The sequence below is a fragment of the Rhinolophus sinicus genome, chromosome 18 (assembly GCF_057876585.1).
Source record: "Rhinolophus sinicus isolate RSI-liver-muscle chromosome 18, RSI-T2T, whole genome shotgun sequence".
In the NCBI taxonomy this organism is placed as follows: domain Eukaryota; kingdom Metazoa; phylum Chordata; class Mammalia; order Chiroptera; family Rhinolophidae; genus Rhinolophus; species Rhinolophus sinicus.
The window spans coordinates 92,407,555-92,434,211 of NC_142518.1; the positions used below are offsets into that span (position 1 = coordinate 92,407,555).

A 26,657-nucleotide genomic window follows, 5' to 3' on the forward strand; every position below is an offset into this window, starting at 1 on the left:
AAAAATGTCTTATAGTTTTCTGTGTATCGGTTTTTCACATTCTTGGTCAAGTTTATTCCTAAGTATTTTTTTTGTCGCAATTGCAAAATGAATTTTTTAAATTTGTATTTCTGAGGTTTCATTGCTAGTAAATAATGCAATGGAAATTTGTACGTTGATTTTTGTAGCCGGCAACTTTACTGTATTCGTTTTTGTTTTTAATAGCTTCTTGTTTTAAATAGTCTTTAGCATTTTCTATGTTTAGCATCATGTTATCTGCAAAGAGTGACAATTTAACTTCTTCATTCCCAATTTGGATGCCTTTTATTTCTTTCTCTTCCCTGATTGCTCTGGCAAGGACTTCCAACACTATGTTGAAAAGCAGAGGTGATGGAGGAGAGCCCTGTTGTGTTCCTGAACATAGAGCAAAAGGCATCAGTTTTTCACCATTAATTATTACATAACCAGAGGGTTTGTCATATATGGCATTTATTATGTGGAGTTTTTCCCTTCTATACCCATTTTATTTGTTGTTTTAGTCATAAATGGATGTTGTATCATGTCAAATGCTTTTTCTGCATCTATTGATATAATCATAATATTTTTGTCCTTTATTTTGTTTATGTGGTGTATGACATTGATTGATTTGCGTATGCTGAACCATCCTTGTGTCTCTGGGATCAAATCCATTTGGTCGTGATGTGTGATCTTTTTAATGCATTGTTGCCTTCAATTTTCTAGAATTTTGTTTAGGATATTTGCACCTGTATTCATCAGAGATATTGGTCTGTAATTTTCTTTTTTGTATTATCCTTACCAGGTTTTGGTGTCAGAATAATGTTGGCCTCATAAAATGAGTTAGGGAGTGTTGTCTGTTCTTCAATTTTTTGGAAGAGTTTGAATAGGACAGCTATTAGATCCTGTTTGTATGTTTGGTAAAATTCACTAGTGAAGTCATTTGGTCCCGGACTTTTGCTTTTGGGAAGGTTTTGGATGACTGATTCAATTTCCTTACTTTTGATCAGTCTATTTATATTTTCCAATTCTTCGTGAATCAGACTAGGAAAGCTATATGTTTCTAAGAATATATCCATTTCTTCTAGGTTATTAAATTTGGAGCCATATAGTCTTTCATACTATTCTTGGATGATCCTGTCCATTTCTGTGGCATCTGTGGTAACTTCCCCTCTTTTGTTTTGATTTTATTTGTGTCCTTTCTCTTTTTATCTTAGTGAGTCCAGCCAAGGGTTTGCCAATTTTATTCATCTTTTCAAAGAACCAACTCTTTGATGTATTATCTTTCTATTGTCTTTTGGTTGTCTATTTGATTTAGTTCTGGTCTGTTTTTTATTATTTCTTCCTCCTGATGACTTTGGGCTTCATTTGTTCTTCTTTTTCTAGTTCTTTAAGGTATAATGTGAGGTTATTTATCTGGGATTTTTCATGTTTCTTGAGATAGGCCTGTAATTATATAAATTTCCCTCTTAAAACTGCTTTTGCTGCATCCCCAAAATTTTGGTAGGATGCATTTTCATTCTCATTTGTTTCTATGTATCTTTTGATCTCTCATTTTTTCTTTGACCCAGTTGTTTTCAAAACAAAAGAACAAGACAAACAAATGAGAAACAGAAACTCATAGACACAGATAATAGTTTAGTGGTTGCCAGAGGGTAAGGGGGGCGGGGGGTGGGGGATGGGAGATGAGGGTAAGGGGGATCGAATATATGGTGATGGAAGGAGAACTGACTCTGGGTGATGAACACACAATGGGATTTACAGATGATGTAATACAGAATTGTACACCTGAAATCTATGTAATTTTACTAACAATTGTCACCCCAATAAATTTAATAAAATAAAATTAAGAAAAAAAAACAAAAAAAAAACCCACCTATGTTTGTTTAATCTCCACATATTTGTGGTTTTTTTCCTGCTTTCTTTTTGCAGTCAATATCCAATTTTGAAGCTTTGTGATCAGAGAATATGCTTCGTATTGTTTCAATCTTCTTAAATTGGCTGATGCTAGTTTTATGTTCCAATACATGGTCTTTCCTTGCGAATGTTCCATGTACACTAGAAAAGAAGGTACTGTTTGATGTTCTAGGATGAAGTGCTCTATAAATTTCAATTATATCCATTTCATCTAATGTGTCATTTAGGGCTGCTATTTCATTATTTATTTTTGCTTTGGATGCTCTACCCATAGCTGTCAATGACATCTTTAGGACCCCCTACTATAATTGTGTTTTGGTCAATTTCTCCCTTTAGTTGTGTTAGTAGTTGCTTGGTGTATTTTGGTGCTCCCTGATTGGGGGCATAAATATTGATGATTGTTATGTCTTCTTGCTGTATAGTCCCCTTCACCATTATGAAATGTCCATCTTTGTCTCTTGTTATCTTTTCCACCCTGAAGTCTGTTTCATCTGATATCATTATGGCTACACCTGATTTTCTTTGGGTACCATTTGCTTGGAGTGTCAATTTCCACCCTTTCACTTTGAGTCTATGCTTGTCCTTGTAGCTGAGATGTGTCTCTTGGAGACAGCATATGGTTGGGTTTAGCTTTTTTATTCAATCTGCTACTCTGTGCCTTTTCATTGGCAAATTCAGTCCATTTACACTTAGAGTGATTATTTATATGTGAGAATTTCCCACCCTTCTATCTGGTTATCTGGTAAGATGGTGTCACCATTGTTTCTTTGCCTTTTTTTCAGTGTCTAATATTTCAGTGTGGTGGTATTCTGTGATTTCCCTCCTCTATTTCTTCATTTTTTATGTTATATATTTCTCTTCTGGATTTTTCTTGAGTGGTTACCATTAATTTTACGTAAAACAAAGTTTCATATTTAGAATATTACATTTTCTTCAGTATGCTTCCATTCTCCAGTCCCTTGTGCCGCTTCAGACCTAATACTCTCTCTCCTTTTATGTTTTTTTTGTCACAAATTATACGTATTTATGCTGTGACTTGATTTCTGCAAGTTTTCTTTTTCTTCTTTTTTTAAAATGTTTTACTTTTCCTTCTTTACCCTGTATGTTATGTTTAAGTGCATAGTGTCCTATTTGGTGTAGGGGTTGCCATTTCCTGCTTCTGTCTGTTTGTAATACTACTCATGGTTTTGTATTCTTCTGCTTTTATGTTTCAGGTCGAGAGCCTCTGTCATGCGGGAGACCCTGCTCGCTGCACCATTTGTCGTGCGGGGCGGCCTGCGGGGTCTCTGCTCCCGCTCCCCACACAAGAACGCAGGATATGGTGAGGCCAAAAAGGAACACCCACGGAGCCATAGGTAGGGGAGTCATACCACTATATTCTCGCTGGCAGCATCCACCTCTCTGCTTTCCGCTCTTGCTAGCCCAGCCACCATCTTCTTGCTAGCCCCCATTCCCTCTCTCTTCTCCTTCCTGCTAGCCTAGCCACAGCAGTTATATTAGTGGCCAATGGCTCACTGGTTACAGCTGACGGCCAACTAGCCACAGCTGATGGCCATGCAATCACAGTTGGCCATTTACTACCTGAGCCAACACCTTTCTATGTGAGGCCGAGAGCCTGGAAACTACTTTCTGGGGCTCTGCTCCCACACTCCACCCCTACAGGCTCTCGCCTCACAATCTACGCGACAAGCGTCTTCCGCGAGGGGCCCTGTGCGAGGAGCCTGAAGGTGAATGCAATATCCTGGACACAGCCAGGCTCTCTGGGCACAGCCAGGGTTTCTCAGGGCACCACCAGTACTTCTGGGCACGGCCAGACTTCCTGGACTTCTTAGGGTACCACCTGTCTTCCCGGACACAGCCAGGGTTTCTCAGGGCACCACCAGTACTTCTGGGCACGGCCAGACTTCCTGGGCTTCTTAGGGTACCACCTGTCTTCCCGGACACAGCCAGGGTTTCTCAGGGCACCACCAGTACTTCTGGGCACAGCCAGACTTCCTGGACTTCTTAGGGTACCACTAGTTTCCCTGGGCACAGCTAGGATTTCTCAGGGCACTGCCACTCTCTCTGGGAACAGCCCGACTTCCTGGGCACAGCCAGGGTATCTTCAGGGCTCAGCCAGACTTCCTGGACTCAGCCAGGGCTCTCAGGGCACTGCCACTCTCTGTGGGCACAGCCACACTTCCTGGACACAGCCAGGGCTCTCAGGGCACTGCCACTCTCTGTGGGCACAGCCACACTTCCTGGACACAGCCAGGGCTCTCAGGGCACTGCCACTCTCTCTGGGCCTCTCGGGGTACCCTGCTGGGACAATAGCGACTCACAATCAAGGTGCTTACATATTCTCTATGGTGGCCAGTCAAGACACAAAAGCAAATATCCCCCAGTTCCACTACATGGTGGTATGTTCCCAAACAAACAGTCAAGTTGTCCATTAAATTAGGGATGGAAGGCAATTCCCCATAGTCCATAGTCATTCGCCAGGGCTGTCCTGGGGGTGAGGGATGACTTTGACCTCACCCACATCTCCCACGGAGGACTCAGCAAGCCTGTCCTCCCGGGACAAGTCCTGCATCCGGGCTGCCTGAGCAGGAACTTCCCCGGCCCACAGGGCTGCAACGACCTTTGGTTTCTCCGGCCTGTGCTGGTTGGGGAACCGTCCACATCTTTCCACCTCTCCACGGGGCTCCATCTCTCCAGCAGCTGCATGGCTTTTCCTGTGCTGGTGGGAGAACTGTCCACGTCCTCCCACCCCTCCACGGGGATCCAGCTCTCCGGCAGCTGCTCCTCCTGGTCTTCCTCAGACTGGGTGTTCACACGCACAAACTGCTCCACCGCCTTTTGGAGAGCCTTGGCCGGCACCATACCCTGCTCGCTGCGCCATTTGTCGTCCGGGAGACCCTGCTCGCTGCACCATTTGTCGTGCGGGGCGGCCTGCGGGGTCTCTGCTCCTGCTCCCCACACAAGAACGCAGGATATGGTGAGGCCAAAAAGGAACACCCACGGAGCCGTAGGTAGGGGAGTCATACCACTATATTCTCGCTGGCAGCATCCGCCTCTCTGCTTTCCGCTCTTGCTAGCCCAGCCACCATCTTCTTGCTAGCCCCCATTCTCTCTCTCTTCTCCTTCCTGCTAGCCTAGCCACAGCAGTTATATTAGTGGCCAATGGCTCACTGGTTACAGCTGACGGCCAACTAGCCACAGCTGATGGCCATGCAATCACAGTTGGCCATTTACTACCTGAGCCAACACCTTTCTATGTGAGGCCGAGAGCCTGGAAACTACTTTCTGGGGCTCTGCCCCCACAGCCTCCTTCACTATTTTTTGTAACGCAGGTCTTGTTTTAGAAAATTCCCTCAGCTTCTCTATGTCTGGAAAGGTCTTTATTCCTCCTTCATATCTGAAGGATATCTATGCTGGGTATATTATTCTTGGCTCATAATTTCTCTCTTTCAATAATTTGAATATTTGAGTCCACTGCCTCCTAGTTTGTAGTGTTTCTGCTGAAAAATCTGATGATAATCTAATGAGCTTTCCTTTGTAGGTTACTGTATTCTTTTCCCTGGCTGCCTTGAGGATGCTTTCTTTGTCGTCAATTTTTGACAGCTTCAGTACAGTGTGCCTTGGAGAAGGCCTGTTGGGATTGAGGTAATTAGGTGTTCTACTTGCTTCTTGGATTCGAGGATCCAGTTATTTCCACAAGTTTGGGAAGTTCTCGTCAACTATTTGTTTGAATATACTCTCTGTCCCCTTCTCCCTTTCTTCTCCTTTTGATATGCCCATTATTCTTATATTGTTCTTTCTGATGGAGTTAGAATGTTCTTCCAGAGTTCTTTCACTTCTTTTGTCTCTCTCTTCTTCTATACTGTCTTTTCCAGATTTCTATCTTTGATGTCACTGATTCTTTCCTCCATCTGGTCAACTCTATTACCTAAGCTTGCTATTTTATTCTTCATTTATTTTATTGAGTTCTTAATCTCCAGAAATTCTATTTTTTTCTTTTTTATAATTTCAATCTCTTTGTAAAATGTTCATTTTGTTCTTTTTGTTTGTTAGTTCATTAAACTGCCTGTCTGTGTTTCCTTGCATCTCATTGAGCTTTTTCTGGACTGCAATCTTGAATTCTCTGTTATTTTAGTCATGTATTTCCATGTCTTTAAGTTCATTTTTTTTTTTTTTTTATTAATTAGTTTCAGGTGCACAAGACAAAGCAAAACTTAGACATTTATCATTTATATCCCTCACACTGTGTGAACCCCCCTCCCCCCATCCACTATCCCTCTGTACGTTCCCAAAACCTCTCACCTTCCCCTTATCCCCACCCCCCTGCCCATCTAGCAACCCTCAGTTTTTCCTCCATTTTTCCAAAACTGTTTCTGATTAGTTCATTCACTTATTCTTTTCTTTAGATTCCACATATAAGTGAGATCATATGGTATTTGTCTTTCTCTTTCTGACTTATTTCACTTAACATAACTTTTCCTATACTTTCTGAGCGGCCTCATTACTACCTTCATTATTTATTGCAATTCTTGAATTATTATTTCTCTTCCTAGGCATCTACAAGAGTGGGTTCTGCAACAGGTTGATAGGAAGTGGTCTTTCCTTTGTTTTCCAGTAGGTATTGGTAGAATGTTTTATTTTCTCTCTGACTGCAGTCTTTCATTTTCTCTCCCATTAGAGTATTATATTTTTTCTACACTCTTCCGGATTCTCACAAAACTGGGGATTCCCTGGAAGGTGAGTTTCTCCTCTGTGAACAGGTCTCATGAGTCAGGGCACCATCTCTCTTGGGGGATGTGGATAGCTTCTGAAGTTCCAAAGGTCTCCGTACACCAGTTTCAGAGCTTGTGTGTTTCAGTGGCCTGTTGCATCATGCATGGATCTGTCCAGATAGGTGGGGACCGGGGCGAGGTGAGTTGTGAGAGGTGGCCCAGAGCAATGGTGTCTACCACCAGTATAGCCAATCCTGCACCAAAGGCTCCCTCCCTTTCGACCAAATTAGTTGGTCTCTGAGTCTATGGCTACAGGCCGCAGTTCTGAGAACTGCAAATATTCTGTCCTTTGTTCTAACACTGCTACTGTTCCACTTCTAGCCCTGGGAGGGTGGAGGTGGGCCAGCTCGGGGAGGGTGGAGAGGTGGCCGCTAGGCTCCGTTGCTATGCCTTCCATCCTCTGCCTGGCAGTAAGCCTTAAACACCATTTTCACCCTTCTTCCCTTAGTCTTTGCTCAGAGGTGTCTGCCATGAGCGTTAGGTTCAGCTGTGTTATATGCTGATCCTTCAGGCGGGACTGTAGGCCATCAGCGGAGCGCTAGCAGGTGGAATTCTTCCCTCTCCTGTGACTGCAGTAGCTCCGGAATGCAGGAAGCTCAGAGTAGGGAGCTCAGATCTCTGAGCTCAGTCTGCACTCTGCAGCCAGGCGCCGCAGCCTGTGTCTCCACACTTCCATCTTTCCTCCTCCCCTGCTTGCTCAGTTTGCCCACCTGTAGATGATTTTAGTTGCGCGTCTCTTAGTCTTGCCTGTGTGCGGAGTCCTTTGTGGGATTATAGCTGTTCAATTTGTTGTAAATTCCAGGGGAGATTTCAAGAGGCTCACCTCACACCGCCATTTTTTTTTTTAAATTTTATTGTATTAAATTTATTGGGGTGACAATTGTTAGTAAAATTACATAGATTTCAGGTGCACAATTCTGTATTACATCATCTATAAATCCCATTGTGTGTTCATCACCCAGAGTCAGTTCTCCTTCCATCACCATATATTCGATCCCCCTTACCCTCATCTCCCACCCCCCACCCCCCGCCCCCCTTACCCTCTGGCAACCACTAAACTATTGTCTGTGTCTATGAGTTTCTGTTTCTCATTTGTTTGTCTTGTTCTTTTGTTGTTTTTGGTTTATATACCACATATCAGTGAAATCACATGGTTCTCTGCTTTTTCTGTCTGACTTGTTTCGCTCAGCATTACTCTCTCAAGATCCATCCATGTTGTCACAAATGTTCCTATATCATCTTTTCTTACTGCCGAATAGTATTCCATTGTGTATATATACCACAACTTCTTTATCCATTCATCTATCGAAGGACATTTTGGTTGTTTCCATGTCTTGGCCACCATAAACAAAGCTGCAATGAACATTGGAGCACACGTGTCTTTATCTCTAAATGTTTTCAGATTTTTTGGGTAGATACCCAGGAGAGGGATTGCTGGGTCATATGGCAATTCTAGTCGTAATTTTTTGAGGAACCTCCACACTGCCTTCCATAATGGCTGCACCAGTCTGCATTCCCACCAACAGTGTATGAGGGTTCCTTTTTCTCCACAGCCTCTCCAACATTTGTTACTATTTGTCTTGTTGATGATCGCCATTCTGACTGGGGTGAGGTGATATCTCATTGTGGTTTTGATTTGCATTTCTCTGATGATTACACACCGCCATTTTTATGACATAATTCTTAACTATCGCAAGATCTGAAGTTGGGTAGCCTCAATCTTCCAAGTTTGTTCTCCTCCTTCAATATTCTGTTATTCTGAGTTTTTGACTCTACATATAAATTTTAGATTTAGTTCATTGATATCCACAAAATAACTTGCTTAGATTTTGATTGAAATTGCATTGAATCAAGTTGGGAAGAACTGACATCTTGACAAATATTGAGTCTTCCTATCTATGAATATGAAATATCTCTCCATTTATTTAGTTCTTCTTTGATTCTTATCAGACTTCTGTGGTTTTCTGATTTTCTGTTCTTTCTTAGCAAAGTTTTGTGGTTTTACGTGTTTTTTTTTTCCCAAGCAAATACACCACTGGAGCTTGGGATGATTAAGAGGTTTCCCATTCTTCTCACAGTATAGTTGCATATGATTACTTCAGTAGTTTCCCATTTTTCTCATTGTCTAGTTGCATATGATTACTTCAGTAGCTTCCACCCAAACTACTATGCATGCAAATCCAGAAAAATAAAATTTAAGGGCTTCCATAGTAGCAATAAAAATGAAAAATTATATTCATGATGCAATTTATTTTACCTTTGAGGCAGTCCATTGAATAGAACTGGACAATCAACAGACATTATGTTAGCCAACTGAGTATTTTTGGAGGTAGCAGAGAATAAGCAGATAAGGGACTTCAAAGGTTATACAAACTAATGGAAAAGACCAATGATGTTGGTGATGATGATGATTATTACCACTACTCTCACCATCTCTATCCGTTACCAATGTTAATTACCGAACACTTGCCATATGCTGTGGTAAAGCACTTGGAACGTACCATTCTCATTTAACTTTCAAAAAATCCTGTGAGATAGGGACTATTTATATCTCCATTGAGAGGCTTTGAAAGGTCACATATATTGTCCAAGGTCACACAGGATGCGTACTTTGAGCTACTTTGTTTCACTATCTCCAATTAAACAATTAGGAGAGAATGAAATACTCAAATGGTATAGACCAGAAACATTACTGAAGTTTAAGGAATTAAGAGGTACTGTGGCTTGAGTAGGTGGGAAAGGCCTCCTGGAGAAGATAGTATTTGAAAGAAGGGTCCAGATTTCTGCAGAACATGTCTTGAGTGATAGGTAGTTATTAGGGAGGTAAAGAAGAGAGAGGAAGATGCATGGATAACATAAACAAAAACATTTAAGTGAGTTATATATGTGTGTGCATATATATACTGCACAGTTGGGAGAGATATAATCATAAGTCGTCTGAGCACAAAAATACTTTTATTTTGGGAAATTTCCCTCTGACTATGGATATCCAAAGAAGAAACTTTCCATGACTTTTTTCCTACCTCACAGTAAGCGGTCCTGCTAATTACATCCCTGAAGGGAACTCTGTTCTAATAGTAGCTTGCTAATGTCTGTCACGTCCTCCCAATGTGGTAACATCAAGGATGATCCTTGGCCAGGTTAATTATACAAGTGCTATTTTGGTCACTGATTGGTCAGAACAAGCAAATGTGAATATCGAAAAACATTATTTCTGAAATATTAGTTTTTATTATTTTCCTATGTTGCCTGTGCCTCCTCTTGCTCCCCAACACAAATAGCATTTGTGTTGTATATACAACTATTGTATATATAATCAATAGTTGGGATACTCATTGGCTTTGCAGTTCTGGGAAATATAAGAAAATTAGGAATTATTCTTAATAAAGAATTTTGAGATAAAAGAATGAGAACTTACAATGTACCAACGATAGTTAAGCTCTGGACTAATTTGGTGGGGGTGGGGAGAGAATGATCTAAATTATCAGCTTTCTAAAAAAGGACAGCACAGTATTTCTATTTTCAAAATATATATTAATTCAAAGTACCTGTTAAAATGTTAGCAAGTAGAATTCCTGCTAGACTGGACTACATGGACAGACAAGGAATATGTATAATTAACAGCATTATTTTTGCTACAACAAATTCAGTTCTTTTTTTTTTTTTAAATTTCATTTTATTAAATTTATTGGGGTGACAATTGTTAGTAAAATTACATAGATTTCAGGTGCACAATTCTGTATTACATCATCTATAAATCCCATTGTGTGTTCATCACCCTGAGTCAGTTCTCCTTCCATCACCATATATTCGATCCCCCTTACCCTCATCTCCCAACCCCCACCCCCCACCCCCCTTACCCTCTGGCAACCACTAAACTATTGTCTGTGTCTATGAGTTTCTGTTTCTCATTTGTTTGTCTTGTTCTTTTGTTGTTTTTGGTTTATATACCACATATCAGTGAAATCACATGGTTCTCTGCTTTTTCTGTCTGACTTGTTTCGCTCAGCATTACTCTCTCAAGATCCATCCATGTTGTCACAAATGTTCCTATATCATCTTTTCTTACTGCCGAATAGTATTCCATTGTGTGTATATACCACAACTTCTTTATCCATTCATCTATCGAAGGACATTTTGGTTGTTTCCATGTCTTGGCCACCGTAAACAAAGCTGCAATGAACATTGGAGTACACGTGTCTTTATCTCTAAATGTTTTCAGATTTTTTTGGGTAGATACCCAGGAAAGGGATTGCTGGGTCATATGGCAATTCTATTCGTAATTCTTTGAGGAACCTCCACACCGCCTTCCATAACGGCTGCACCAGTCTGCATTCCCACCAACAGTGTATGAGGGTACCTTTTTCTCCACAGCCTCTCCAACATTTGTTATTATTTGTCTTGTTGATGATCGCCATTCTGACTGGGGTGAGGTGATATCTCATTGTGGTTTTTATTTGCATTTCTCTGATGATTAGTGATGTTGAGCATTTTTTCATATGTCTATTTGCCATTTGTATGTCCTCTTTGGAGAAATGTCTCTTCAAGTCCTCTGCCCATTTTTCAATTGGGTTGTTTGTTTTTTTGTTGTTGAGTTGCATGAGTTCCTTGTATATTCTGGATACTAGCCCCTTATCGGAGGCACTGTTTGCAAAAATCTTCTCCCATTCAGTTGGTGGACTCTTTATTTTGTCAATGGTTTCTTTTGCTGTGCAGAAGCTTTTAAGTTTCATATAGTCCCATTCGTTTATTTTAGCTTTTACTTCCATTGCCTTTGGAGTCAAGTTCATAAAATGCTCTTTGAACCCAAGGTCCATAAGTTTAGTACCTATGTTTTCTTCTATGCAGTTTATTGTGTCAGGTCTTATGCTTAAGTCTTTGATCCATTTTGAATTAACTTTGGTACATGGTGACAAATAGCAGTCCAGTTTCATTCTTTTGCACGTGGCTATCCAATTCTCCCAGCACCATTTATTGAAGAGGCTGTCTTTGCTCCATTGTATGTTTTTAGCTTCTTTGTCAAAAATTATCTGTCCATATTTATGTGGTTTTATTTCTGGGTTCTCAATTCTATTCCATTGGTCTATGTGTCTGTTTTTCTGCCAATACCATGCTGTTTTGATTATTGTAGCCCTGTAGTACAAGCCAAAGTCAGGAAGTGTGATACCTCCATTATTGTTCTTTTCCCTTAAGATTGCTTGGGCTATTCGGGGTCTTTTGTGGTTCCAAACAAATCTGATGATTTTTTGTTCTATTTCTTTAAAATATGGCATTGGGATTTTGATGGGGATTGCATTGAATCTGTATATTGCTTTGGGTAATATGGCCATTTTAACTATGTTGATTCTTCCAATCCATGAGCACGGAATGTCTTTCCATTTCTTTGTGTCTTCTTCAATTTCTTTCAAAAATGTCTTATAGTTTTCAGCATATAGGTCTTTCACATCCTTGGTTAAGTTTATTCCTAGGTATTTTATTCTTTTTGCTGCAATTGCAAAAGGAATTGTTTTTTGTATTTCTTTTTCTGAGATTTCATTGTTAGTATATAGTAAGGCAATGGACTTTTGTGCGTTGATTTTGTAGCCGGCAACTTTACTGTATTCGTTGATTGTTTCTAATAGCTTTTTGGTGGAGTCTTTAGGGTTTTCTATATATAGCATCATGTCATCTGCAAAGAGTGATAATTTAACTTCTTCATTCCCAATTTGGATGCCTTTTATTTCTTTCTCTTGCCTGATTGCTCTGGCAAGGACTTCCAACACTATGTTGAAAAGCAGAGGTGATAGGGGACATCCCTGTCGTGTTCCTGAACGTAGAGTAAAGGGCTTCAGTCTTTCTCCATTAATTATGAGATTAGCAGAGGGCTTGTCATATATGGCCTTTATTATGTTAAGGTATTTTCCTTCTATACCCATTTTATTAAGTGTTTTAATCATAAATGGATGTATCTTGTCAAATGCTTTTTCTGCATCAATTGATATAATCATATGATTTTTGTCCTTTATTTTGTTTATGTGATGTATCACATTGATGGATTTGCGTATGTTGAACTATCCTTGTGCCCCGGGAATGAACCCCACTTGGTCGTGATGAATAATCTTTTTAATGCATTGTTGTATTCGATTTGCTAGAATTTTATTTAGGATTTTTGCATCGGTATTCATCAGAAATATTGGTCTGTAGTTTTCTTTTTTTGTGCTGTCCTTACCAGGTTTTGTATCAGGGTAATGTTGGCCTCATAAAATGAGTTAGGGAGTACTGTCTCTTCTTCAATTTTTTGGAAGAGTTTGTGCAGAATTGGTATTAGATCCTCTTTGAAGGTTTGGTAGAATTCACTAGTGAAGCCATCTGGTCCCGGACTTTTGCTTTTGGGAAGGTTTTGGATGACTGATTCAATTTCGTTACTGGTGATCGGTCTGTTTAGATTTTCCAGTTCTTCATGGTTCAGCCTTGGAAGGCTATATGTTTCTAAGAACTTGTCCATTTCTTCTAGGTTGTTGAATTTGGTGGCATATAGTCCTTCACAGTATTCTTGGATGATCCTTTGTATTTCTGTGGTGTCCATGATAACTTCCCCTTTTACGTTTCTGATTTTGTTAATCAGTGTCTTCTCTCTTTTTATCTTAGTAAGTCTAGCCAAGGGTTTGTCAATTTTGTTAATCTTTTCAAAGAACCAGCTCTTTGTCATATTAATTTTTTCTATTGTCTTTTTGTTCTCTATTTCATTTAGTTCTGCTCTAATTTTTGTTATTTCCTTTCTTCTGCTGACCTTGGGTTTTACTTGTTCTTCTTTTTCTAGTTCTTTAAGGTGTAACATGAGGTTATTTATTTGGGAGTTTTCTTGTTTCTTGAGATAGGCCTGTAATGAGATAAATTTCCCTCTTAAAACTGCTTTCGCTGCATCCCAAAAATTTTGGTAGGATGTATTTTCATTGTCATTTGTTTCTATGTATCTTTTGATCTCTCCTCTAATTTCTTCTTTGACCCAGTCCTTCTTTAAAAGTATGTTATTTAATCTCCATGTATTTGTATTCTTTCCCGCTTTCTTTTTACAGTTGATATCCAATTTCAAAGCCTTGTGATCAGTGAATATGCATGGTATGATTTCAATCTTCTTAAATTTGTTGAGACTGATTTTATGTCCCAATATATGGTCTATCCTTGATAATGTTCCATGTACACTAGAAAAGAATGTATAGTCTGATATTTTAGGATGAAGTTCTCTATAAATGTCAATTATGTCCATTACATCTAATGTGTCATTTAGGGCTACTATTTCGTTATTTATTTTCTGTTTGGATGATCTATCCATAGCTGACAATGACGTATTTAAGTCCCCTAGTATAATTGTATTTTGGTCAATTTCTCCCTTTAGTTCTGTTAGTAGTTGCTTGGTGTATTTCGGTGCTCCCTGATTGGGAGCATAAATATTGATGACTGTTATGTCTTCTTGTTGTACAGTCCCCTTCACCATGATGAAATGTCCATCTTTGTCTCTTGTTATCTTTTTCCCCTTGAAGTCTGTTTCATCTGATATCATTATGGCTACACCTGATTTTCTCTGGGTACCATTTGCTTGGAGTGTCAATTTCCACCCTTTCACTTTGAGTCTATGCTTGTCCTTGTAGCTGAGATGTGTCTCCTGGAGACAGCATATGGTTGGGTTTAGTTTTTTGATCCAATCTGCTACTCTGTGCCTTTTTATTGGTGAGTTCAGTCCATTTACATTTAGGGTGATTATTGATATGTGAGGATTTCCTGTCATTCTATCTTTAGTTTTCTGGTAAGGCTGTGTCTCCATTGTTTCTTTGCCTTTTTGTTGTTGTCTATTATTTCTGTGTGGTGGTATTCTATGATGTTTCCCTCTGTTTCTTCTTTTATTTCAGTATATATTTCAATTCTGGATTTATTTTGAGTGGTTACCCTTAAGTTTATGTAAAAGAAAGTTTGATATTTAGAGTATTCCATTTCCTTCAGCACGCTTACTTTCTCCATTCCCATATTCCGGTTCAGGCCTTTACTCTCCCCCTTTTTGAGTTGTGGTTGCCACAAATTGTCCCTGTTGATGGTGGTCGAATAGCCTCCTTTAGTATTTCTTGTAGTGCAGGTCGTGTATTAGAAAATTCCCTCAGCTTCTGTATGTCTGGAAAGGTCTTTATTCCTCCTTCATATCTAAAGGATATCTTTGCTGGATATATTATTCTTGGCTCATGGTTTCTCTCTTTCAATAGTTTGAATATTTGGTTCCACTCCCTCCTGGCTTGTAGAGTTTCTGCTGAAAAATCTGATGATAATCTAATGGGCTTTCCTTTGTAAGTTACCGTCTTCTTTTCCTTGGCTGCCTTGAGGATTCTTTCTTTGTCGTTGATTTTAGACAGCTTCAATACAATGTGCCTTGGAGAAGGTCTGTTGGGATTGAGGTAACTAGGTGTTCTATTTGCTTCTTGGATTCGAGGGTCCAGTTCTGTCCACAAATTTGGGAAGTTCTCATCGACAATTGGTTTGAATATATTCTCTGTTCCCTTCTCTCTTTCTTCTCCTTCTGGTATGGCCATTATTCTTATATTGCTCTTTCTGATGGAGTCAGAAAGTTCTTGTAGAGTTCTTTCATTTCTTTTAAGTCTCAAGTCTCTTTCTTCTTCTATTTGTGTCATTTCCAGGTTTCTATCTTCGATGTCACTGATTCTTTGCTCCATCTGGTCAACTCTACTACCTAAGCTGGTTATTTCATTCTTAATTTCTTCTATTGAGTTCTTAATCTCCAGAAATTCTATTTGGTTCTTTTTTAAGATTTCAATCTCTTTTGTAAAATGCTCATGCTGTTCTTTGATTGAGTTTCTGAGTTCCTTTAACTGCCTATCTGTGTTTTCTTGTATCTCGTTGAGTTTTTTCAGAACTGCAATCTTGAATTCTCTGTCATTTAAGTCACATATTTCTGTATCTTTAAGTGCCTTCTCTGGAGATTTTTCACTTTCTTTCTGAGCTATCTTGTTGCCTTGGTTATTCATGGCGATTACTGGTTTACTATTTCTTTTCCTAGACATCTACAGGAGTGACTTCTGCAACAGGTTGATAGAAAGCAGTCTTTCTTTTGTTTGCCAGTACTTGTTGGTAGAATGTTTTATTATTTCTCCAACTGCAACCTATTTTTCTTCTCCCACACAGTAGTGCTATGTTTTCTCTGCACTATTCCAACGTCTCACACACCGGGGAGATTCCCTGGGAGACGGGCTTCTCCTCTGTTAATAGTTCGTCTAGGTCACAGGGCGCAGTGTCCCGGTGGGTATGCGGAGAGCTTTTGATGTTCCAAAGCTCTTCCAGCTCCTGATTCAGAGCCCGTATGTTTCAGCAGTTCTGTTTACTCCTGCAGGGATCCGCCCAGATAGGTGGAGTCAGGGGCGGGGTGAGTTGTGAGAGGTGGCCCAGAGCAATGGCAGCGACCACCACCACAGCCGGTCCTGCTTCCACAGCTCCCTCCCCTTTGCTGGAACTAGTTGGGCTGTGAATTTGTGTTTGCGGTCCACAATTCTCAAAACAGCAAATTTTCTGTTGTTTTGATCTGACACTGCTACTGTTTCGCTTCTAGCACCGGGCAGGTGGGGGCGGGGCGAGCTCTGGGAGGGGTGGGAGGGGGCGGCTAGTCTCAGTGCCTAAGGCTCCGTTCTCTGCTCGGCAGTGCGGGCTTAAACCACCGTTTTCAGCCTTTTTCCCTCAGTCTTTTCTCTGAGGTCTCTGCCGTGAGCGTTGGGTTCAGCCGTGTTATATGCTGTCCCCTCAGCCCTGTGGAGCCCTAGCGGAGCCCTAGCAATCCGATCTCCCGCAGCTGCGGTAGTTCCGGGAAGCAGCGAGCTCTGCGCACTGAGCTGGGTCTGTGTCCTGCGCCCGCGCGGCTCCGTCTCCGCGCTTCTCCCTTTCCTCCTCCCTCCACTCGCGCGAATCTCCCACCTGTAGGTGATTTCAGTCGGTAGTGGGCCTCTTCGTCTTGCCTGTCTGCTGTGCAGGGAGTCCTTTGTGGAGTTTTTGTTGTTCGATTCTTTGTAAATTCCAGGGGAGCTTTACAGAGGCTCACCTCACGCCGCCATTTTTCCGGAACGAATTCAGTTCTTAAATTCTTAAGTTCTGCCTTAAATGTCCTTCCCATCTCCTGTCCCTACTCCACCACTCATCTCCGCTCGTCAAATCCTACTCCTTGTTCAAGGGTCATCTCAATGTCACTTAGTCTGTGAAGCCACCTCAATGGAATTAATTAGTCTGTTCTATTTGTTCTCATAACATTTTATCTAGAATTTGATTTTCATGTTTGCTTATTCTTTGCCTCCTTCTCCCCAAACCAAACTTTTATTGAGTCTTATTATATACCAGGTTCTGTGCTAGTGAATAAGAATAGAGATTAAAAAAAATTCATTTACTACCTCTGGAAGAACTAGTAATACAATGAGAAGTATGAATAAACAACCAAATACAAATTATTGTAATAAGTACTGTAATAAAACTATGAGTAAAGTACTATGGGAACAGAGCAGTAATTAAATCTGTTGAAATGTGTTTGGGATTGAGAGGGTGGAGGCAATGAGGAATGCCAGGGAAGCCTTCATTGGCAAAGAATCATTTGAAATAAGTGTTTAAGGAGGAATAGGATTTCCCTCCAGGTAGTGAATGGAAGTTTAGTGTTGAGCATTCAAGGACGCAGAAACAACTGAACATTTATCATCGACTGCCTTAAATTATAATGATTGGATACATGTCTCTCTTTTGCTAGCCTACATGTTCCTTTAGATCTGGGATTGGGTTTTAGGCATCTTTGTTTTCCCGTTTCTTAGTTCAGTGTCTGGTATAAAGCAGGTATTCAAGAAATATTTGAATGAATGAATAAGGAAAATCAACTTACATTAATTTGGGGCAAATAAGCTATCTATGCAATGACACTCATTGATTATTTGTATACCTTTTAGGAATGATAAATTGTCTTAAATGGGACGGCATAATTGCTAAACTGATTCTCTCTCAATGGCAACTGAATTTACATGTAGGGATTTACTTAGAGTTACAACCAGGGGTAGATGCACCCAACTAATAATTCAGTTTGATCTTATTAGCTAGACTCTTTTCCCCATATAGGCACAGTCATACAGACAAGCAAGCTTGTAAATTTTTACTTTCAAAGAGAAATCTGAGATGATTACCTCTGTCTGGAAGCACTCTGGATCTAAGATCTGCACTAACGAAATGTGCTATGATAAACATACATTTTGAATCATCACATAATGGTGGAGAGGTTAAGTCCTGGCCTGATTCACTTTTCAGACTGAAAATAGATACTCAGCAATTTTTTTGTGTTTTATAAAAGTAGTTCTGTGTCATTAAATGAAGAGGTTGTTCATTTCCCCATGAGCCCTACACTCACTGGCTGCAACCAAGAATATTCACAAGGCAAGTGCTAGTGTTTGATAAATGTTCTTCAAAATACCTCACCTACATCTGAAGAACATATCCTGTTATGCTGGTTCTCTTGTTCTTCTTGTGTGGCAACTCCTTAAGAGAGCACAGGTTGTGAATAAGTGCCTTCTAGGTAAGTTTGTTGAAGATATGGCACTTTGGAACAAGAGTTCATTAGCACCAAAAGAAAAAAAGATTTGAAAGTGATCATCCACTTAAAATTGGTATCACTCCGTAACTATCACATCCCTTACTTCCATCTGTTTATTTTTATATTGTTTATGCTTAGTTGATTAACTAGTCAAAGTTATTTGATCTTGAAGACCACACATGCGTGTGCACATGCGCGTGCACACACACACACACACACACACACACACATTCTGTGATACACTCATCCTGTATTGAAGTTAATTATTTTAAATGTTTCCTTTATTTCCTTTAAAACAAGTGTAGTATGTTGGTACCATCTCACCAATTACATTCTTTTATTAAGAGAAAAGCTCTTGTTCTCTGACAATTTACTCTCCTATAATTCTCTTTCTTATGTCCAGGTATCCATTGGTTTTTATGCAAGCTGAAATTTTTTTTACATATTATTTTACAAAGTTGAGAGAGGGTTTTTGTTAACAAACATCTATTGAAAGTCTATTAAGAGTAGAAACAATCCTACCCAGTGATCAAGAGTATAGGTTTCAGAGTCAGATGGCTCTGGACTAGAGTCAAGTTGTACTACTTAGTAACTGTAATGTGCTCATTTTCTTTCTGTTTATTTTCTTCTCTTTTTGTTGGTCTGCCTTCCAGTCTTGTTTTCATATGTACTGTATGTTCACTGAACATATTCTATGTATCAAGCACCATTCTAGTTGTTGAAGACATTATGGTGAGTGAAACAAGACTCATCTTTGATCTCATGAAGCTATACTCTAGTGCAGGAGGGAGATATTAAAATACACATGAATATAAAATAATTGCACATTGTGATAAGTGCTCTAAATAAATAATTGGGTTTGATGAGAAAAAAGACAAATGACAAAATTAGGAAAATGATAGTATCTACTCCATAGGTTTGCTGAAGATTAAATTAGACAATGTGGGTAAAAAATTTAGCAAGACTTCTGGCTCATAGTTAGCACTTGGTAAGTAATAATAATAACATGGTAATAGTTAAGATGATGATGATGAAGTGGCGCAGCCCTTGAAGAACTCCATGTGTACTGAAAGGCACAGAATATATATTAATTATTACAGTACATCATACAGATTTGAAATAGGCACAGAGAGTTTAAGTAATCAGCTCAATATCACACATCTAAAAGTGATAGAATAGGAATATGAACCCAGCAGCTCTGATGCCAATGTGCATAGTCTTATCTGTCGCACTAAACTCCCTCCCAAAGAGCCCCTTTATTTTGTCTGTTCTCTTAGCTCAGTGAACACATTACTATCATAGCCCTTATTTTGTTATATTTTTATTACCTCTTTCCATGTCTCTCTAGCCTCCTAGAATCTGAAATCCGTTATTCCTCCTTGCTATTTCTAGAACCTAGATACCATGCCTGATATAGAGTAGATGTTCAATAAACTATTTTAAACAAATGAAGAAAGAAACATATGAGCATATACAAGAGATATTCTGCACAGAATATCTGCACAGATATTCTTCCCAGAAGCAGGTGTCAAGCTATTCAGAATGGGATACTACTTTATTGTTGTATTAAGATAAAATCTCTTTTGGTGGTATTCTTCTGAGGACTGAATATTACACATTTTAAATGAAGAGCGAGAGGAAGATAAAATGATAATTTGAGGTATTATAATCCTAACATGCTGATAATATAAGAAAATCACAATTACAGAAATACAAACTTTAAGAACGATAAATCTGGAGGTGAGTAGATAATTTTTATCACAGAGAAATTCTTCACGGGTAAGAAGGAACTGACGGACTTCTTTGAGAATTTAAGGTAATTAGGTTTACTAAAATAAATGTGCATGTAGCAGCCATATTTGTTAGTTCTTTGAGGGCAGGGCATATAAACCTTATTAACTTTTGTATATTCTACAGTGACTAGCTCAAAGTCAGTGCCAACAAGTATACTTTTAAATAAGTGAATTCTGAAAAAACTCAGCAATTGTACAATGTGGGACTAACCTGCAATGCTTATGATATAGACCCACATGCACATAAAATCCCTTTGCATTGTGTGGTCCTGAACCTGGACTTAGCTCTCTAGTCATTTCTGCAGAAGGAAGATAGTGGTGCAAAGCTAGGTGAGACATCAGACCTCTGGAGTGTATCAGGAGTTATATAAATGGTGAATGATATTGGTGATAATTATAACAAAACTAATAATAGTTAACACTTATTTAACACTTAAATATGCCATACACTGTTCTAGGCACATTATGCAAATTAATTTAAAACTTACAACTTATGAAGCAGGACCTCTCATTATCCCTGTCATTATCCCCATTTTACTGCTGAGGTACCAGGAACAGAGAAGTTAAGCAACCTGTTCATGGTCATACAGCTAGATTGCTGTGGAGCCAGGATTCAAACCCAGGCACCATGACTCTACAATTCATACTCTAAACTACTATGTTATACTAAACTAGGGAAGTCATGAAGTTATAGAATATTTGAGCTGGGAGGGCTATAGAGCTCATCATACAGATGGGTGCTCCCCATGCCCTCTATTGCAGTGGTCTTTAATTGGGGCTAAGTTTGCCCGCAGGGGACATTTGGAAATTTTTGGAAACATCTGATTGTCACAGTTGGGGGCTGAGAGGTGCTACTGACATCTAGTGGATAGAGGCCAAGGATACTACTAGACATCCTATATTGCACAGGACAGCTCTCCTCGCCACCAAAAACAAAAACAAAACCAAAAAAAACTATCTGACCCAAAGTGTCAGTAGTGTCAAGGTTGAGAAACCCTGCTCTGCTGCAGTAATTTCATGTGTTCTTCCTGGAGAGTGCCTTACACCCCTGGTTTCTCACAATCCCTTCCCATCCACCACACATGCAGCCAATCCCAACATCTGCAGTTTATGCCCCACTTCCTTATGCCACCTTGCTAAAACTAATCTGATCACCTCCCCCCAACCAATAATTTATTAACATTTTTAGCTTGGTTACTTTTATGCTTCACACCAAAGAAATGATCCTCATGGTGGGGAGTCCAGGTGCCATGGAAAGCTGATAGAGTACTGTTTAGAAAGCGGTCCTGGGCCTAGAACTAGGAATGCCATGACAAAGAAAAGAAAAAGAATGTTTAGAAAATGCTTGCACAGAACACAGAAGAAATCCCCATCTCTAGCATATCACACACATACAGTAGGCACTCAAGAAGCATTTTCTGTGAAAGATTTTACAGCAGAAAGGCAAGATTGGGTGTCCTAGAACTGAATAACATTGTGCTTTCTGTCCTCTGGCTAAGGGAAAGGAAACAGCAGGATAAATCATGTTTGGAGTCTGCATTAAGCCTAGGGCTCAAGGTTTTATCTTCGTTTGGTATTTATCGCTCATAAAGCAACATATTGTGCATTGTAGGTATTATTTTGAATCCCTCTTCATTTTCTTGGAAAATTAACAATCTATCATTGTTTGTGAACAACCCACTGAAGCCCCAGGCACATCTCACTCTTCCTACCACAGGTTACCAGCAGTGGTGTCACAGCGTGCATCATCACTATGCAGGATGAGAGAACTGAGAGAGGTTTTTGTAAGACAAGGCTCCCAGGAGACTTGAGAGAGATGACAGACAAAGGCTTTATCTTCTTTTGAGTGTTACCAAGGAAGGCTCAAAGAGCCATGCAAGGGGATCAGGATGTCAGAATATATTCTTCCTTGGGGAAGGGGAGAGGAGAGGAGGGGATGAAAAAACAAAAGGGAAAGGGAAGGGCTTCTATGCTAGCATATATAATAGGTAGTCATTCTCACATGGCCTGTGAGTGTGGCAGGGTGGGGAGTGGGAGATAGTAGCTTAATCCTCAAGGTACGCAGATGAGAACCTCAGGGTAGAGGGTGCTTCCATAAACTAAGCCTTATCCTAGAAGATTCATTGTTCTACTCTATAAGTTGAAGGGTCCTGGAGATAGCCCCCTTCATACTGGAGAAGTTATAATGATGTTCAAAGCTTTTAACCAGATCTACAAGAAGCTAGGGCACCAAGCCAGACTTCCAGATGGCAGTTGCAGTGGGAGTGGGAGTGTATTGAAGAAGAAGAAGGCCATAGGTTTTAACATGTGCCTCTCCAAGGAACTCACAGCATATACCCTACATTTATGAAGGCAATGGGGTATAGGAAAGGAATATAGACCTTGGGGCCAGATAGATCTAAAATCAAATCTTGACCCTATTATTTACTAGCTTTGTGACTTTAGGCAAGTTTTTCAAACTTTGTAGTTGGTTTATTCACCCATAGTTGGAGATAATAATACCTATCAGGTACTAACTAATGAAAATGATGTTGATTCCGAATATTGACTTGCATGCTTATTATGTGTCAAAAACTGTTTTAAGGCTTTATATGTATTATGTAATTTAATCCTCCCAAACCGATGAGATAGGTAATATTTATTATTAGACCCATTTTACAGATAAGTGAAACACAAAGCAGTAAGGAAGTTGTCTAAGGTTACAGATGGAGTTAGTGCTGGAGTTGAAATTCAAATTCAGGCAGTACAGATCCAGAGCCCATACTTCTAGCCACAGATCTACATATTATCACCACAGTATAAAGAATGCTGAGTGGGATAGCAGATACAGCAAGTACTGAGTCATGAAATTAATGCCACTTCCTTTGTCTTTTCTTTCCTTTTTCCCAGTTAGGAAAGAAATGATTCAGCTGCCTTGTGGGGGTCTATTCTCCCACTTCCCTGAGCTGGAACCAGGGGTCTCCCTTGTTATTTCAGGGAAGGGTGGCACAGGTTGAAGAATCTCAGGATAGTCCTTGTCACTTCAAGGTTATTAGCTGAATGTGAACAAGGAGACTAGATTAAGGTTGAAAGCAGGGGTCCGGGAATACCAATAGGCTCCACCACGGGAACCTTGGAGGACTTCCTCAGTCAGTAAGAGCAGTGGCTAACTGCACTGGACAGGCTCTTTGGGGGCCTTTTCTGGACTAAGGTCCATAATTCTCCAACCCTGGCTTCTTGGGCTTCTGAAATACCAGTGAATTCGTATTACCCTGTTCTAGGGTGAATGGTTGACTGTGGCTCTGTCAGTCTTTAGGACTGCATCATCACATTCATTCCATATTTCCTCATCTAATATTTAGATAAAGAACACTGAAAGCATAAATGGGTGGCAAAAACGCTACCTCACCCTAGCTCTTTTAACATCTGCCTGAATTGCCTGTTAAGTCACGTAGTTTTCTCCTGGTTTTGAAACAGACACATTAATATTACTATCAGGATTCCAAATGTTGTAGCTACTGGTTTTCAACTAGAAATTTTAATATTTAACAAATCAACTAATTGAATTTCAGATATTGAGCATGCTCTTTAAGTTAATGGTGTGGCTGGTGGTAAAGGAGGGATGGAGAAAGAAAAAATAGAAGCATAAACTCTGTAAGTTCCTAAAGCTCTGTGGCCTAAGCTTTCCTGACTTAAGTTGCATAAGAGATGACTTGGCAACCCTGCTGCTATGCTGTTGGAAGTCTGGCAAGATCTCTTGGAGGAAAAAAAGAAAAAGAAAAAAAAAAACAGAAAAAGAAAAAGAAGAACAGGCCTGGGGTTAATCCACAAGCCATTTTTGCTTTAGCCCTTATTGTTGAAAATCTATATAACTTTACTAACAACTGTCACCCCAATAAACTTTAATTAAAAAAAAGAAAGAAAATCTTCCCAACCTGTTTTAGTCTACTTCCTCGCCATAGGAGATACAGTACAACAAAGATAAATATACATGGACTAGATCTGGAATGACGAGGACTGAGTTTGAACTCTGGATCTGCTATGTACTTGTTGTGTAGCCATCACTTACATCCATGTCTGTCAAAGTGCAGTCCCACCATGGGCATCACCTGGAGTGCTTATTAAATAGCCAAGTTACAGGCTCCACTGGTGAGATTCTCATCTGCGTGTTGCTGGGGAATCTGCCTATTAAACAAGCACCCTAGATAACTCTTATATGCACTACAAATTTGAGAAACACAGAGCTTCAGTTTCCTCATCTATAAATAAGAACAATACCACCCCTTTCACAAGGTTGGGATGAAAACAACAGGCGGTGAATATGTACCTGAATATATTTTTATTGGTTTCGGGTGTACAAAACAATTTAATAATTAGACACTTCACCCCTCACAAAGTGATAACCCCCCTCTGCCAATCTATTGCCCCTCTGACATCATACATATGTATTACAAATCTGTTGCAATGTACACGTGAAGCTGAAGCTGAATAATACTGTATGTCAACTATAATTTAATATATGTATAGTCATGGGATATGGAGTATAGCATAGGGAATAGTCAATGGAAATGTACCAGAATCTTTGAGTGAGATTGTGGCAGGGCTTCAGGATACATTCTGAATATTAACAAACATGTTAAATCCATGCACTATTAGGTCATACCAAGATAAAGAATCCATGTTTCCCTTTCCTTTGAGTGGCTTATAGACTAGCAGGAAAGACAGACATGAAAACAAAAACTATTGTATAGATTGATAATGGCTAAACAGGATGAAGAAGGTGGAGGCAGTTACTCCACTAGGAGGAGAAGTGGTGGTGAAGGACAGAGGGGAGCATAGAGGAAGTGATGTTAAACTACTGAAGGTAACTTTAAAGTGAGTTTTGAAAGATAAGCCAATTATTATGGTACCATGGATATCTTAAAAGGTGTAGGAGATAAGACTATATTTGTGCTAAGACTAAATCCTAGAAAATAAATTGTTCTTGTTTGGGGGAATGGGAATGAGTGGACAATATTTTTCTTATCAGTTTACTTATTATTTCTCTGTCCTGCAAGTAGAATGGTAAAACACTGGAGTCATCTTGTATTCTCCAGTTGGTTGGACTCTGAGAGGATGGGTATTAGACTATATTGTTGATTTGATTTGCAAGTCACTAACTACACGCCATGGTCTAAGTCAGGGGGGTGGGACACTGGCCATGACCACTATAAATAAGTCAAGTGTTAAATCCTACTGATAATGGGAACTTTGGCTTGAGAACTAGCTGTCTCAGCAGAGTCACCCGCAAATATTAAGGGCAATGCTATATATACACATACAGATGCAGGAGGCAGTGACTAATGGCTCTGCTTTGGGCTAGCAGCCCTGGTCCCTTTCTATCTTCTTTACCTATATAGGCAGCCTAACTCGAGTTTTCAAACTCCACTTCAATTTGACAAATAATGAGAAATTTTTACTAAATAGAACTTCACACTGCCCCCACCACCCTTCATATTTTAAAGTGACTAATTTTTTTTCTTTTGAAAACAGCAACACACTTCCATCAATCCCCATTATGCCTTTTTCTAGATCAAGCATGATAAACTCTAAACCCTTAATGCTGTGTGACCCTGAATGAAGAATAAATGTGTTTTTAACACTAGTTAAGATCATGGTCTTTGGGTTAGATCTGAGTTGTTGTAATCTTGGACCGCCACTTATTATTGTGTGATGCTAGTGAAATGACTTAATGTCTCTCTTCTTCATTTTCTGCAGCTGAGAAATGTAGATAGTAAGTGTACCTATCTCATAGGGCTGTGGTAAGTATTAAAGGAGAAAAAAAATGTGAAAGAAAGGCCCATTGCAGCACCTAGCTCAGTAAGTGGTAGTAGAATACTAGCAATTATTATTAATATTTTAACCATAGTGGGCATTACCTCTGATAGCTATGGAAAATAGGGGCCACTGAGAGAGGAGAGTGTTATAATTCCTTCAGGTGAAAAGGACAGGACAGTCTCAGTAATGGAAACTAGCCATCAATAAAAATGGGGAAAGCAAACAAAAAAAGAACAACATAGCTTCTCTTTAACCTGTTCTTTACCAAGAACACTGTCGGAAAAAAACAGAGTAACTAGTTTATATGCCTCTCATCTGACTGCTGCATTTTAAAAAAATTTTGATTGATGCCTTTTCTAAAAGTGGTACTGTTAATGAAATCCTCAAAAGATTTTCTGGTGTTTACCTCCTCCTCCACTGTATGTACCCCTCAACCCATGACACCTGCTGCCAAAACCCATTGCTTTTCCCCCCAAAAGCATGGATGGCATTTGCACCTGTGCTCTTTCTCTCAAGATCACCCCATCTGTGGTGGAGAAAAGCTAGAATAACTTAGTATCACATCTCGATCATCCATGACAAAGATGGGAAGTAATGGGGTAGGCAGAAGAACTTGTTCTTCATGAACAGCTTTCCAATAAAAAAGAGGGAAGTTCTGGCCATGGTTGTGACCTTTGTGACAGCTGGGCAGTGGACACCCACTGTATAACCTACTCCAGGAATAATCCACATGCAAGTGATTTGGATGGCTGTTTGTGATTCTGGGGCAGTATTAATAGTAGTGCCTTTCCTGGAATC

General features: G+C 39.7%; 1 protein-coding gene across 21 annotated transcripts in view; it reads right to left on the bottom strand.

Moving 5' to 3' along the window:
- The window catches only part of ENOX2 (ecto-NOX disulfide-thiol exchanger 2), a 431,677-nt gene that overhangs the window by 157,186 nt on the left and 247,834 nt on the right, over positions 1-26,657 (bottom strand). Inside the window, exon 1 of one of the 21 annotated variants that reach the window (XM_088794721.1) lies at positions 1,871-2,024. The exons of the other annotated variants lie outside the window; for them this stretch is intronic. The gene's annotated coding sequence lies outside the window, so the exon portion shown is untranslated. Of the gene's footprint in view, positions 1-1,870; positions 2,025-26,657 lie in introns of those variants that run through there. 21 annotated transcript variants of the gene reach the window in all.